At 41.0% G+C, this 11,338-nt stretch overlaps 1 protein-coding gene across 2 annotated transcripts in view; it reads right to left on the reverse strand.

Annotated features, from left to right (window-relative positions):
* Positions 1-10,765, reverse strand: part of ABRAXAS1 (abraxas 1, BRCA1 A complex subunit) — a 125,263-nt gene extending 114,498 nt beyond the window's left edge. For both annotated transcript variants that reach the window (XM_069978195.1, XM_069978193.1), the window contains exon 1: positions 10,470-10,765. The gene's annotated coding sequence lies outside the window, so the exon portion shown is untranslated. The remainder of the gene's footprint in view (positions 1-10,469) is intronic.
* Between the last annotated feature and the right edge of the window lie 573 nt (positions 10,766-11,338).

Below are 11,338 nucleotides of genomic sequence, written 5' to 3' on the forward strand. Positions count from 1 at the left end.
AGCGTATATGAGAGAAAAAAAGGGAAAAAGATACAGCTCACCAGTAGTTGTCTCTCTGCAGCAAAATGAATGGCATGAGGAGGGTGCTCGAACTTCAGGGCGTGGGTCATGCGCCTTGTGCAAGACTTAAGCAGGAGAGGAAGGTGTGTGAAGGCGGCACTCCAGGACGTAAACTATTAAAATATAACTTTTATTCGTGCATATTAAAAACGAATGGTGTGCATAGCAGGACCAATGCTAAGTTCAGTTGTAGTCTCCTGATCTGTCCCATTAGTACTGGCAGCTGGTTTTCACATCACATGCAAGCAAGGGGGATTGTGGGAAAGTGTCTGCACTGTTGTGTGGCAACAACAGGGGCACAGTTCAAAGAGGAAACCAGGAACTGAACAGATGCATAGGTAAGAAAATGGTGCAGTGATGTAAGCTTCTTCACTATACGTTGATCCAGGGATTGTTCTGGTTTCCCTAGGTTGAACCTGATGGACTCTTGTCTTCTTTCAACCTTATTTACTATGTTACTATGTTACTGTTCTCCTTTGTTGCTTGTTCTCCTTTACCTATATGTATGCGGTATACATCTAACTTTAACTTCTCTGCTTCATGACACCAATTTTTAAGAAAAACCCCCCAAAAAACTAAGCCTAAGGTGGGATTAAAACCCCGGCCAGTGTGAAATTTGTTATGAAATCCATAGAAATATAGTATGTTAAAGGGGTACTCAGAGGACAAAAAAATAACTTTGTAATATAACTTTACTTAGAAAAATTTATATATTTTTTTTTATATATTTTTGGCCCCTCTGCTGCCACCAATGCTTGTGGAACAAACCCCCTCTTCTGTATAGTGATACTTAGGGCCCTAGTATACGGAGAGATAATCACTCCCAATAATAGAGAAAACGATCAGCTGATGAAACAATCATAAGCTGATTGTTTCTTAATGTCCAGACCCCAAATCATTTCACAATTTCACTTTATTTGTAAAGGTAACTAGAGAGGAGTGAACCGGGTTTGGCTGGGGCTGCTGAACTTGGATAAAGCCCTAAGGTTGTCTGGGAAACATGGATGCGATCTCTGCTCTGAGGAGCGATCTCTGCCACTAGACACCAGGGATAAGCTGCGTCCGGTAATCGGATGCAGCTGTCATGTTTGACAGCTGCATCTGATTACTGTATTAGTGGACACGGCGATCAGACCGTGCCCGCTAATACCGGCGGTCCCGGGCTACAAGCGCCACCCGGGACCGCCGCGGTTCAGAGCGGGGTCGCCACACGGCCCCGCTCTGAACGCCCGCACCCGCGCGAGGACGTACAGTTACGTTCTTGTGCGGGAAAGGGTTAATAGAGGGTAACCTGCCATATACCACTATAATTACATAACATTGATTTTGTAACAGTTCAGTTCTAAACTAAATATGCTGACAGATATGTTAAAGGGGAACTCCAGTTAAGAAAGATTTATCCCTGTTCATTCCCCACCCATAATCTAAGATTGTTTGTAATAGATTTCTATTTTATGAATTTGGCCATTTGTCTGCAGCACATCCTGTCTCACACTCTGAAGCTGCTGAAAATCCTCACTTCCTGGTCCACTCTGTCTCCACTCCTCAGTCCTCCCGCTCCCTTATGAGACAGAGGTCACATGATCTCTCTTTCTTCTGTTACCTAGAAAACTTTAACACCTCATCTGTAACCTTGCACACCACTGACATCACATAGTGATCACCTGGCCAAGGGTGGGAAAACAACAGCCTAGCCTCTCCTGAGTAGTATAGGGGAAAGAAGACATTGTTGTTTCATCTCTCTCTCGCTAATCTATCTATGTAGATGGATGGATAGATAGTAAATACTGTGGGTTTTTGTGCAAAGCAAAAACAGATGGAGACAGTGTCGGCCGGATACTACAAGCAAGAAAGGGGCAGGTACTCGGCAGTTGGTTCTGAGGTGCAATGCATGTTGGGAGATGTAGTTCGCCAGGCAATGCCATCATGTAAAACTGGGATCATTTGTAAAAGTTTGAATCTGGGGATAGCAGCAGCGTAGACAAGTGGGGAAGGTGTCAAACAGTTGGTAGGGAATCGGTGAGTGCATGGTTTTTGTGCATTTTATTTTTTAAAAGATGATTTTGAGATTGCTGCAGTTCCCCTATAAAGCAGCTTGTTGGCTGTTACTAGACAGAAGGGGACAGAAGGAGTTATTTTATTTTTTTATTACTAAAAAAAAAAAAAAAAGAATTACCCCAACACAGCAAAAAAGCAATGTAATGAAAAAACATTATAAAGATGCTATTTTACTGACTATATTCACAATCAAATACGGTGTTCCTGATTCATAAATGTTCAATCACAGTTAATTTATCCCGTCTTTGTGATAGTATTGTTTATTTTTTTTTAAAACTAAAGATTAAAATACAAAGAAATAAATCAAAGAAATGAATCTTGCTGAATTTTTTCAATTAAATGAACTTTAGATCAGCAACAGGTATTGTCTTGTCATATAAAATGATGAACGTCTTCCAATTTATGAGAACAGTTGTTAGATAAAGACGAACAATATGCTTGAGAAATTCTTCACATTGATGTGTCAACTCGAATATAGAGACGTATCAAGCCGACCTATCTCCTAGTGGGCTTTGTAGATTCTATCCAAGGATTTATATTAAAATTGTAATAAACCTTATTCGCTCTTTGAATGGTTCATTAAGGAGACACTGCTTTGCAATTATGATAAATTAGATGAAATTTATGGAAGTGTGTTATTTGTACAAATCAAAAAGAGGGCCAGGTTGAGGGAAATGATGGATGATGAAAGAGTTTGATAAATGAAGAAAACAGCTGAAGTAAATTGAATGTGTATTCATCCGTTTTCACTTCATAACTAATGATAAATTGGGCATGTCACATTTAACAATACATGTCTGGGCTTAAGCACAAACCAAGCCTCCGTGCCTTAATCGCCATGTCGCTCGCCTCCAATGTGATATTTTGTTTAAGGGCGGCACATGTTTTCGCTGTGTACACTTACATGAATGATTGACTGGCCAGGATGTCTCCCTACAGATCTGCTATGTTGATAACTCTGTAGGTCTTATCACTTTGACTTATATAATGGTGATAGTTAATTATGCTACGCGTGCAATTAGGAAACTACATTGCTGGATGTGTTATACAAAGATACTTGCTGTAAAAAAAAATAAAAAAGGGCTGCATTGTAAAGCTTTCATACAGTTGAAAAAAGATATCTGTCCATTAAGTTCAACCGAGGTACTTAAAGGGGTACTCCAGCTAAAAGCTTTTTCCAAGTAATTGAAACACATTACAAAGTTATATAACTTTGTAATATGCTTCAATCACCTATCTGCCTCCCTTCACTATCTTTTCCACCCTCAATCTCCCACCAGTAAGTGAAGTAAACTTATTCTTACCTAATGACTGTTGTACCCAGGAAGCCATTTTGTGACAATCACATCATCAAAAGGGAGGCGAGTCTAAGCCCTGTTAGACCAGCCTCCCTTTGTCAGATGACACAGGTTGCTCAGCTCTGATTGGCTGAACAAGCTGTAAGCCATCTAACAGTTTACAGAGTCAGACATCGCAGGAGACAAAGTGCATCATGGGAAAGCCCAAACCACAAAGTAAAGAAAAAAATGAAGACACCAACTGGAGCTTCAGGGACCTTCAAACAGCGGGAAATTCAAACAGAGACAGACTGAGGAGGGATGGTAAATGTAAAAACTATGTTTGATTGTTTTTTTTTTTAATCTGAGCTGGAGTACATCTTTAAGGGCACATGGATGAAGGAAAAGAGTTAAGCCCCTATTCCTCGGGGTGACTATGAGGAGCAAATAAGCGATGTCTGCACTCATTGGCTCCTCGTTCGCTGCTGCCGCTATTACAGCAGCAAGCAGGTGAGAGCTGGGGGGGCTGCCCGGGTGATCGCTGATCGTCCGGGCAGCCCATAGCATATAGCCGCTTCTAGCAGATCGTTGCTGTATGAGTCATTTGTCTTTCAACAGTGTTGAAAGACAAACAACTACAATGATCAGCCAACATCGTTCATGTCGGCTGATCGTTGCCTTCTATGACACGGAAAGATTATCGGCCGAATACGGACGATAATCATTCTGTGTAATAGGGCCTTAAATCTTGGAACTTTGTTTCCCCTATTGATTCAGAAGGTAAATGTTTGGGCTAATCTGCTATTAAGGGGAAATATAGCATATCTTTTCATACATAAAAATACTCCACCAGTTGTTATCATGGCCAGAAAGAATGTTTAAAGTGATACTGTCAACCCCCCCCCCCCCTTACTCTGAGTTGTTCCCTGCACCATCCACAAGTTTAGATGCTGCACATTTGATACGTATTTGACATCCCTGACGTCCCGCTCAGCCAATCAGTGCGCTGTCCTGCCGCAACCACTGATTGGCTGAGCGGGACGTCAGGGAGCTAGGAGCCACAAAAGCAGGCCGGTGCGCGGACCGGTAAAGTATTCACTTGGCCACGGTGGGTTAAACTAAAATCTTCTGCGATTCCTCTATGTGTGAACCCACCCTAAGCACTACACACTGGTTTTAGTCTCAGTTATTAATGTATATTCTGTTTATAGGCTAATGTTAGCCTGCTACTTAATCTATTGCATTTTGACTCCCGATTTGACTTTTGCTTGACGCTTCTTCTTCTTCTCTCTGTATCACATACCCAACTCTGCTTGGACACACTCATTAAATCCTTTACGTCACCATATTCCTAAACTACCTGCTGCTGTGCTGAATACCGGTGGTGCTTGGCTACTGGTAGCCAACCTTTGGTTGACCCAAATACTCTATCCCTGCCTAAACCTGTCTGACACCTGTGACAGATTTCTATAGTGCCTGACTGTGCTTCGGTTCCCATTTACTGTTATACTCTTCCTGTATGTTTGAGACTTACATTTTTTGTTACCCATAGAAACCATACCTCTATTATACCCTCATACATGGAATCTACCACCGGACCAGCTAAGGGCAGCTATGTCCTGTGGCCAGCTGAATACATCACCTCTAGCAGTCATGAAAAGGGGGTAGGTATAGGTAAAATTTATATATTGCTTTGAAGACAGACTTGCCCTGGCAGTGACAGCCCACTCAGCCATTCACCGGCTGACACAAAACAGTGCCGCAGCCAGTGAGTGACAAGCCCATCTTAGAAGTGGCGATGGGAGCAGAAGACACATATATATATATTTGTAAATCAAATTGCCTATAACATCATGAGTTTTTTAGAGTGGGTAGATCCCCTAAGACTAGGAATCTGCTGCAGCAGCAGCAAAAATGACAGAAGTAGATCCATACCTTCCAACATTTTGGCTTGTGGTTCACTTCTGGAAAATTTACAGACATTTCTATGCTTTTTAATTCAAGGATGCAATCACACATACAGGATCTGCTGCATATTGATGTATTTAGTTACACTGATATCTGCAGCAGACCCTGTATATATGAATGCTTCCTTAGGTCCCATTCACACATCAGTAATCCTGTCGGTAATTATGGACCCGCAACTGTGAAAAGGATTACAAATGTGCTTCAGTACTGTTGGCATTTGTTAGGGACCCACTGTCATAAAGGTGACACGGACGCACAATGGCTTAAACATTTTTTGTGGCACGGAACACGACCTCAAAAAGAATCCATAACACCTACAGATGTGTGTATGGGGCCATATGAACTGCATGTTTGAAATAATTTGTAAAAGGAGCCATAATGTCACATGATTCATCTGAATATAACAATTTTTAGTATCCATTGTGCACCACATGATAGAATAATGTGCAAGTTTGGGTCTATTACACAGTAAGAAACCAGACACTTTTTAGAGCAGCATAGAAACTTTATTAATGCAAATCTAATTCCTAGGTCATAAAGAGGGACAGAGGTCATAAAGAGGGACAGAGGGTCAAAAGTAGGGACTGTCCCTCCAAAAAACGTGTGCCTGTTAGAGATTAGCGAAGTTAGATTCAGCCCTAAGGCTTCCTGTAAAACATGGATACGGCCCTAGGGTTGCATTCAACTTTTTCAGACACCAATAATGAAATGCCGAGACTTTCAGGTTCAGACAGACTCCGGCATGCTTGAGATGCACTCATCTCTATTGCTTACCATAAGAACTGTTCTTACATTGCATGTAGTGGTTATGCCTCTTCTTTTGGAAACATGGAGAAGTTATGGATTTGTATTTCCAGTAATGTGGATGCAAACTAACCCTAGCGCTACCTTTTTTCTACATCATCAGTTTTTGGAGGAACCTGAGCATGCTCGAGCTTTGCTCATCTCTAGTGCATGTTAAGCCCCACTGTTAAGTGTGCAGATGCATAGGAAGGCTATTAGAAATAGCTACTGGAAAGCATTTGTCTACCAGATTTTGAAAGTGTACAGTATGGCCCCCTGTAACTGTGTAACTCTAGTACTGGAATAGTTGCATCAGTAAAGTCACTGCACCTTTAAAGTGAATTGTGAGTCATGTTCATTAAAGGAGAGCTCGGTGTGATGGTTTTATATTAGCAGTCATATAACGATTACGATTTCCTGTAATAATGGGAGCGATGACTGCACAGCAACACTTGAGTGTTCATTGAAAGTTAATTCACAGCCTTTTAACTAATATGTTACATTTTAATCCCTTTTAACATACACTTAAAATATACTTGGCACAAAAAGTGCTGCGGTACTAAAGAAAAGTTGATTGTTGTCAGTGTGATTGATCATCAAGTTTCTTCCATCACGGAGAGGATTACATTATTATTTGCTTCTAAAACACATCGTATACGTGATTAAATATTATAGATATTCGGCAAATCTATTCATTTAAATATAGACGTTTTTGTTCAAGATGAAACGGCGCATGTTAATGTCGTTTCATGTCATTGGGATGTGCTTTGTGAATCATTTTTGACATAAGTTAAGCTTTTTCGGGAATGTTGGTTTTATAGGTCTATATTTATAAACCATTCCTATATTTTCTTACTTGCAAATGTGTGATTCATTGTATAATGTACTTACTAAGAGCTAAAACTGATGATGTAAGGAAAAGGTAGCACTAGGGTTAGTTTGCATCCGCTTTACTGGAAATACAAATCCATAACTTCTCTGTTTCCAAAAGAAGAGGAAGAATAACCACTACATGCAATGTAAGGCCATGCAATGAGACCGGCCTTTCCGTGACCCGGCTGGGTCATGGAATGGCCGGTCTCTGCAAAGATCATCCCGGCCGATACTGCAGTATCGGCTGGATGATCTTTTCAGCCACAGTGTTCTGATGCGGGCGCATCAGCACGCGCCCGCATCAGAACTCCTCACAGCACACAATGAAGCAAGTGGCCGAATCCGCTCGCTTCATTGTGTCAACTGACAGGTCTTCACTGAATCGCGGCCGCAGAAAACTGGCATGTCAGTTTTTGCGTCACCGCTTGGGATCCCGTCTGGAGCGTATACTATGTGTATACGCTTTGGCCGGGATCCCATAGAAAAACATGCAGTGTGTCAGGGCGTACAAAGTACGGCCGTTGTGTGAACATAGCCTAAGAATAGTTGTTATAATAAGCAATAGAGTTGAACCCAACTTGAGGATGCTTGTGTTCATCCAAGGCTAAAAGTCTCGGCATTTGATTACCGATGGCTGAAGAAGTTGAATGCAGCCTGGAAAACCATAGATACAACCTATGGCCTATGGCAGTAACTATGTTTTCAAGGCAGCCTTAGGGCTGCATCCAATGTCTTTGGCTTGTAGATGATTGGAACAAACTTCCAGTAAACATGGTTGGTAAATCCACAATAATCCACTGAATGGAAACCTTCTTGCATGATGCGAGCCCTCTATGTACCGCGCTGCTCCCGGCTGTTAACAGTCAGTCAGTGGCTTTTACCTAACACATACCAATCTCTTTTGCTTGCTAATTAACAATTTAAATGCTGCTGTCAATACACTGCTCATTCCTTCGCTCAATCCATCATACTTATGATCAACAATCGATTAATAACGGCCATTATATTAGTGCTCGATTACTAGGGGCTGCTGAAGCCTCTAATAATCAATCGCCAATCCAGGATCAGTGTCATTACATCGCTGAGGTCCGGTAAATATGATGGATCGAGCAGTGTATTGCTCATAGAAGTCCCCTAGGGGGGGACTACAAATTAGTGGCTTAAAAAATTTATTTTTCATTTAAAAAAAAAAAAAAATCCATCCCTTAATAAAAGTTTAACTCACCCCCCCTTTTCCCACTTTATAAATAATTACAAATAAATTATTATTAAACATATTTGCTATTTCCACATGCAAAATCTCCCAAACTATTAAATTATTACATTCCTGATCTTGCACAGTAAAGGGTGCAAGGGCAATAACCCTATAAGTTCAAAATTGCTGATTTTTGGTCACATCACATCAAAATTTTTAATACAAAGTGATCAAAAAGTAGCATATATAAAAAAACAAGATACAGATAAAAAGTATCATACTCATGGGGCAAAAATAATGCCTCACTATAACTAACTATAACTAATCAGAATAGAGCAATTTTAAACCCTTTTTTTCTAAAGTTGACATTAAAAAAAACAACAAATACATTGCCTATCATTTTATTCCTACTGACTTGTGGAACATAGATAACATGTGACTACAGGGCCTACAGCAGAAAGACAATTCCCCCCCCCCCCCCCCCCCCCAATATCCCCACACAAATATTTTTTTTTTTCAGTTGGGCCACATATTTTATGGAAAAATGAAAAATTAAATTAAATAAAATGAAATAAAAAATCATTACTGAGTACAATTGGTGTAGCAAAAAAAAAAAAAATCAATAAATAAGAGCTCATATGAGTCTGGCCTTTTAAAACAAAAGTGCAAAACAGAAAGTGGCTATGTTCAAACAACGTAAAAAATAACGAAAAGGCGGCTGATTTTGATATTTAAAAAAATGTCCATTTTTGCCGCCATTTAACTGACTGCTATGGCAATACATTGAAGTCAATGGGAAGACGGACGTCCAATGCACACAATGCATTGCAGAATGGACGTTTTTACCATGGACAGCAAAATAATGAACATGATCATTATTTTTTGAAAGATCATTATCTTTTGCAAACAGCGGACGTTTTTTATTAGTTTTTCACATACAGTTTTTCTTTTGTCACCATTCTTTCTCCGTTTTTACTATTAAATTCAATGGAGTTTTCAGTTAAAACACACCCAAAGTCCAATTAGTAACCCAAACTAGAATAATGTACCAACACTAGTCATTGGGAGGCCAGGAAGCTAAATGACATCCGTTATTTTAGACTCAAAATAACGGGCGTCATTTTAAACGAAGCTGAAAAAATGTAATGTGAACATAGCATCTGGCTGTGAAATTAAGGGGTTAAACAATATGTCATTTTCGAACTACACATTCCCTTTAAGGTTATTTAGTTTAGAAAACTCTGTTTCACTAATAAATCACTGGAGGGTTTTGAACCAGAGTGGATGACTGTATAAGTGCCACCTAGGCACTTTACCATAGGCCCCGGGCTGTTCACCAAGCCTGGGCCCCACCCCACTGTAACTATGGCCGCACTAGCCTGGTGTTCATAGTACAGGATAATGTCATGATGATTTGTGCAAAATTGTGGTAAAAAAGCAGCAATTTTTTGCAAACTTTATGGCAGAATGGTATCAGAGACAGTACACCACTGAAAGTATAAGTCTTTTAGGGTGGCCATGGCCCCCCAGGAGTACAGGGCCCCCGGCTACTGCCCGAAACGGACCTATTATAATCCACTACTGCAGAGACTATGTACTATAGCAATGATTACACCTGCCTAGTTGAACAGCCACTTCCACTTTTCAGAATTTCCTCCATTATGTGAAATCATTGGTTGATTTGTAAGCTTAAAGGGATATATGCACTATGAAAAGGCTGTAAAGAATGCTGCAAAATTACCAGGGGAATCTTTGGTTTCTGCTTTACCGCTTTCCTTACAATACCCGACCTGCCCAGAGCTGATATAATATATACACAGTTACATCATTACATAGTGGGGCGGAAAAATCCAATGTGTTCTACCTATTTATATGTAACATTATCTATGATCTATCTATCTATCTATCTATCTATCTATCTATCTATCTATCTATCTATCCATCTCCTATCTATCTATCTATCTATCTATCTATCTATCTATCTATTTATCTATCAAAATGCAAATTACACCTAGCAATGATGTGGTATCTGATTGGCTGTCTGCTTTCTTTATGACATCACAGAGTGACATCAGCCACACATGATGACATACATGAATGATAAAGCTCTGCAGATCTCGGAACTCTTCAGAGTTGGAGTAGGAGTATAGGTGTAAGTATCTCCCCCTTCTATCTCCCCCTCCCCCACCCTGTACTGAGCCCTCTGTGCCCCCCAAGCCTGGTGTCCCCCAAATCTCACACAGTAGAGAACTTACATTGGTGAGTGATCCGCTACATAGAAACACCAAGAAGCCGCACTAAAAACAACATTTCTTCTCTCTTCCTCAGGTTCTCGTGTTGGATAACAGAGATCACTGCAATGACTATGAAGGTAAGGGCCTGTTCACACTGTCACAGTCTCTCTGCATATCCACTGCAGTCAGCCTATAGGGGGCGCTGCACCCATCACAGCCACAGTTACTGCATCCAATCTCCACAATTATTCCTATTTCTAACCATGAAGATAATTGATGGATTAGAGATTGGGGAGATTTATCCTGCTGTCCTGCTTCTCACTGCCCCTAGCAACCAGAGCTCCCATAGCAACCAATCACAACTCAGCTTTCATTTAGCCAGAGTAATGTGAGAAATGAAAGCTGAGCTGTGATTGGCTGCTGTGGGCAACAAGCAGAAATTACTATAGACAGAGCCATAAATCTCCAGCAAGGTACCTGCTATGTGTTTCTGGTGCTGCCCCCTGCTGGTCTCCCTCTGTTATTGCTGTGCTGCAAGTTGTTTGTATCAAATATATAATCATCATCAGGAGTAACAGCTGAATCTTCTGATGATACTAACTCGCTTTACTCTGTTTTATCATTACAGAAATGGTCTACAGTGTGCAACTTGCACTGTAAGTATCACCATCATTCACCCCCACCATCCCCCACCCCCTATCATCCTCCATCCACCCGCCACGATCCTCCCCACCATCCCCCTGCCAGTTTCTCCATGATCCTCACCACCATTACCCCCCCACAATCCTCCCCACCATCTTCCCTGCCCTCCCACCATACTCTCCTAACTACCCCCCCACGCTCCCCGTTTGTCCGCCATGTAAAGAATAGGATTCTACAACCAACATGGA

This window comes from Dendropsophus ebraccatus, chromosome 7 (genome assembly GCF_027789765.1).
Source record: "Dendropsophus ebraccatus isolate aDenEbr1 chromosome 7, aDenEbr1.pat, whole genome shotgun sequence".
Lineage (NCBI taxonomy): Eukaryota > Metazoa > Chordata > Amphibia > Anura > Hylidae > Dendropsophus > Dendropsophus ebraccatus.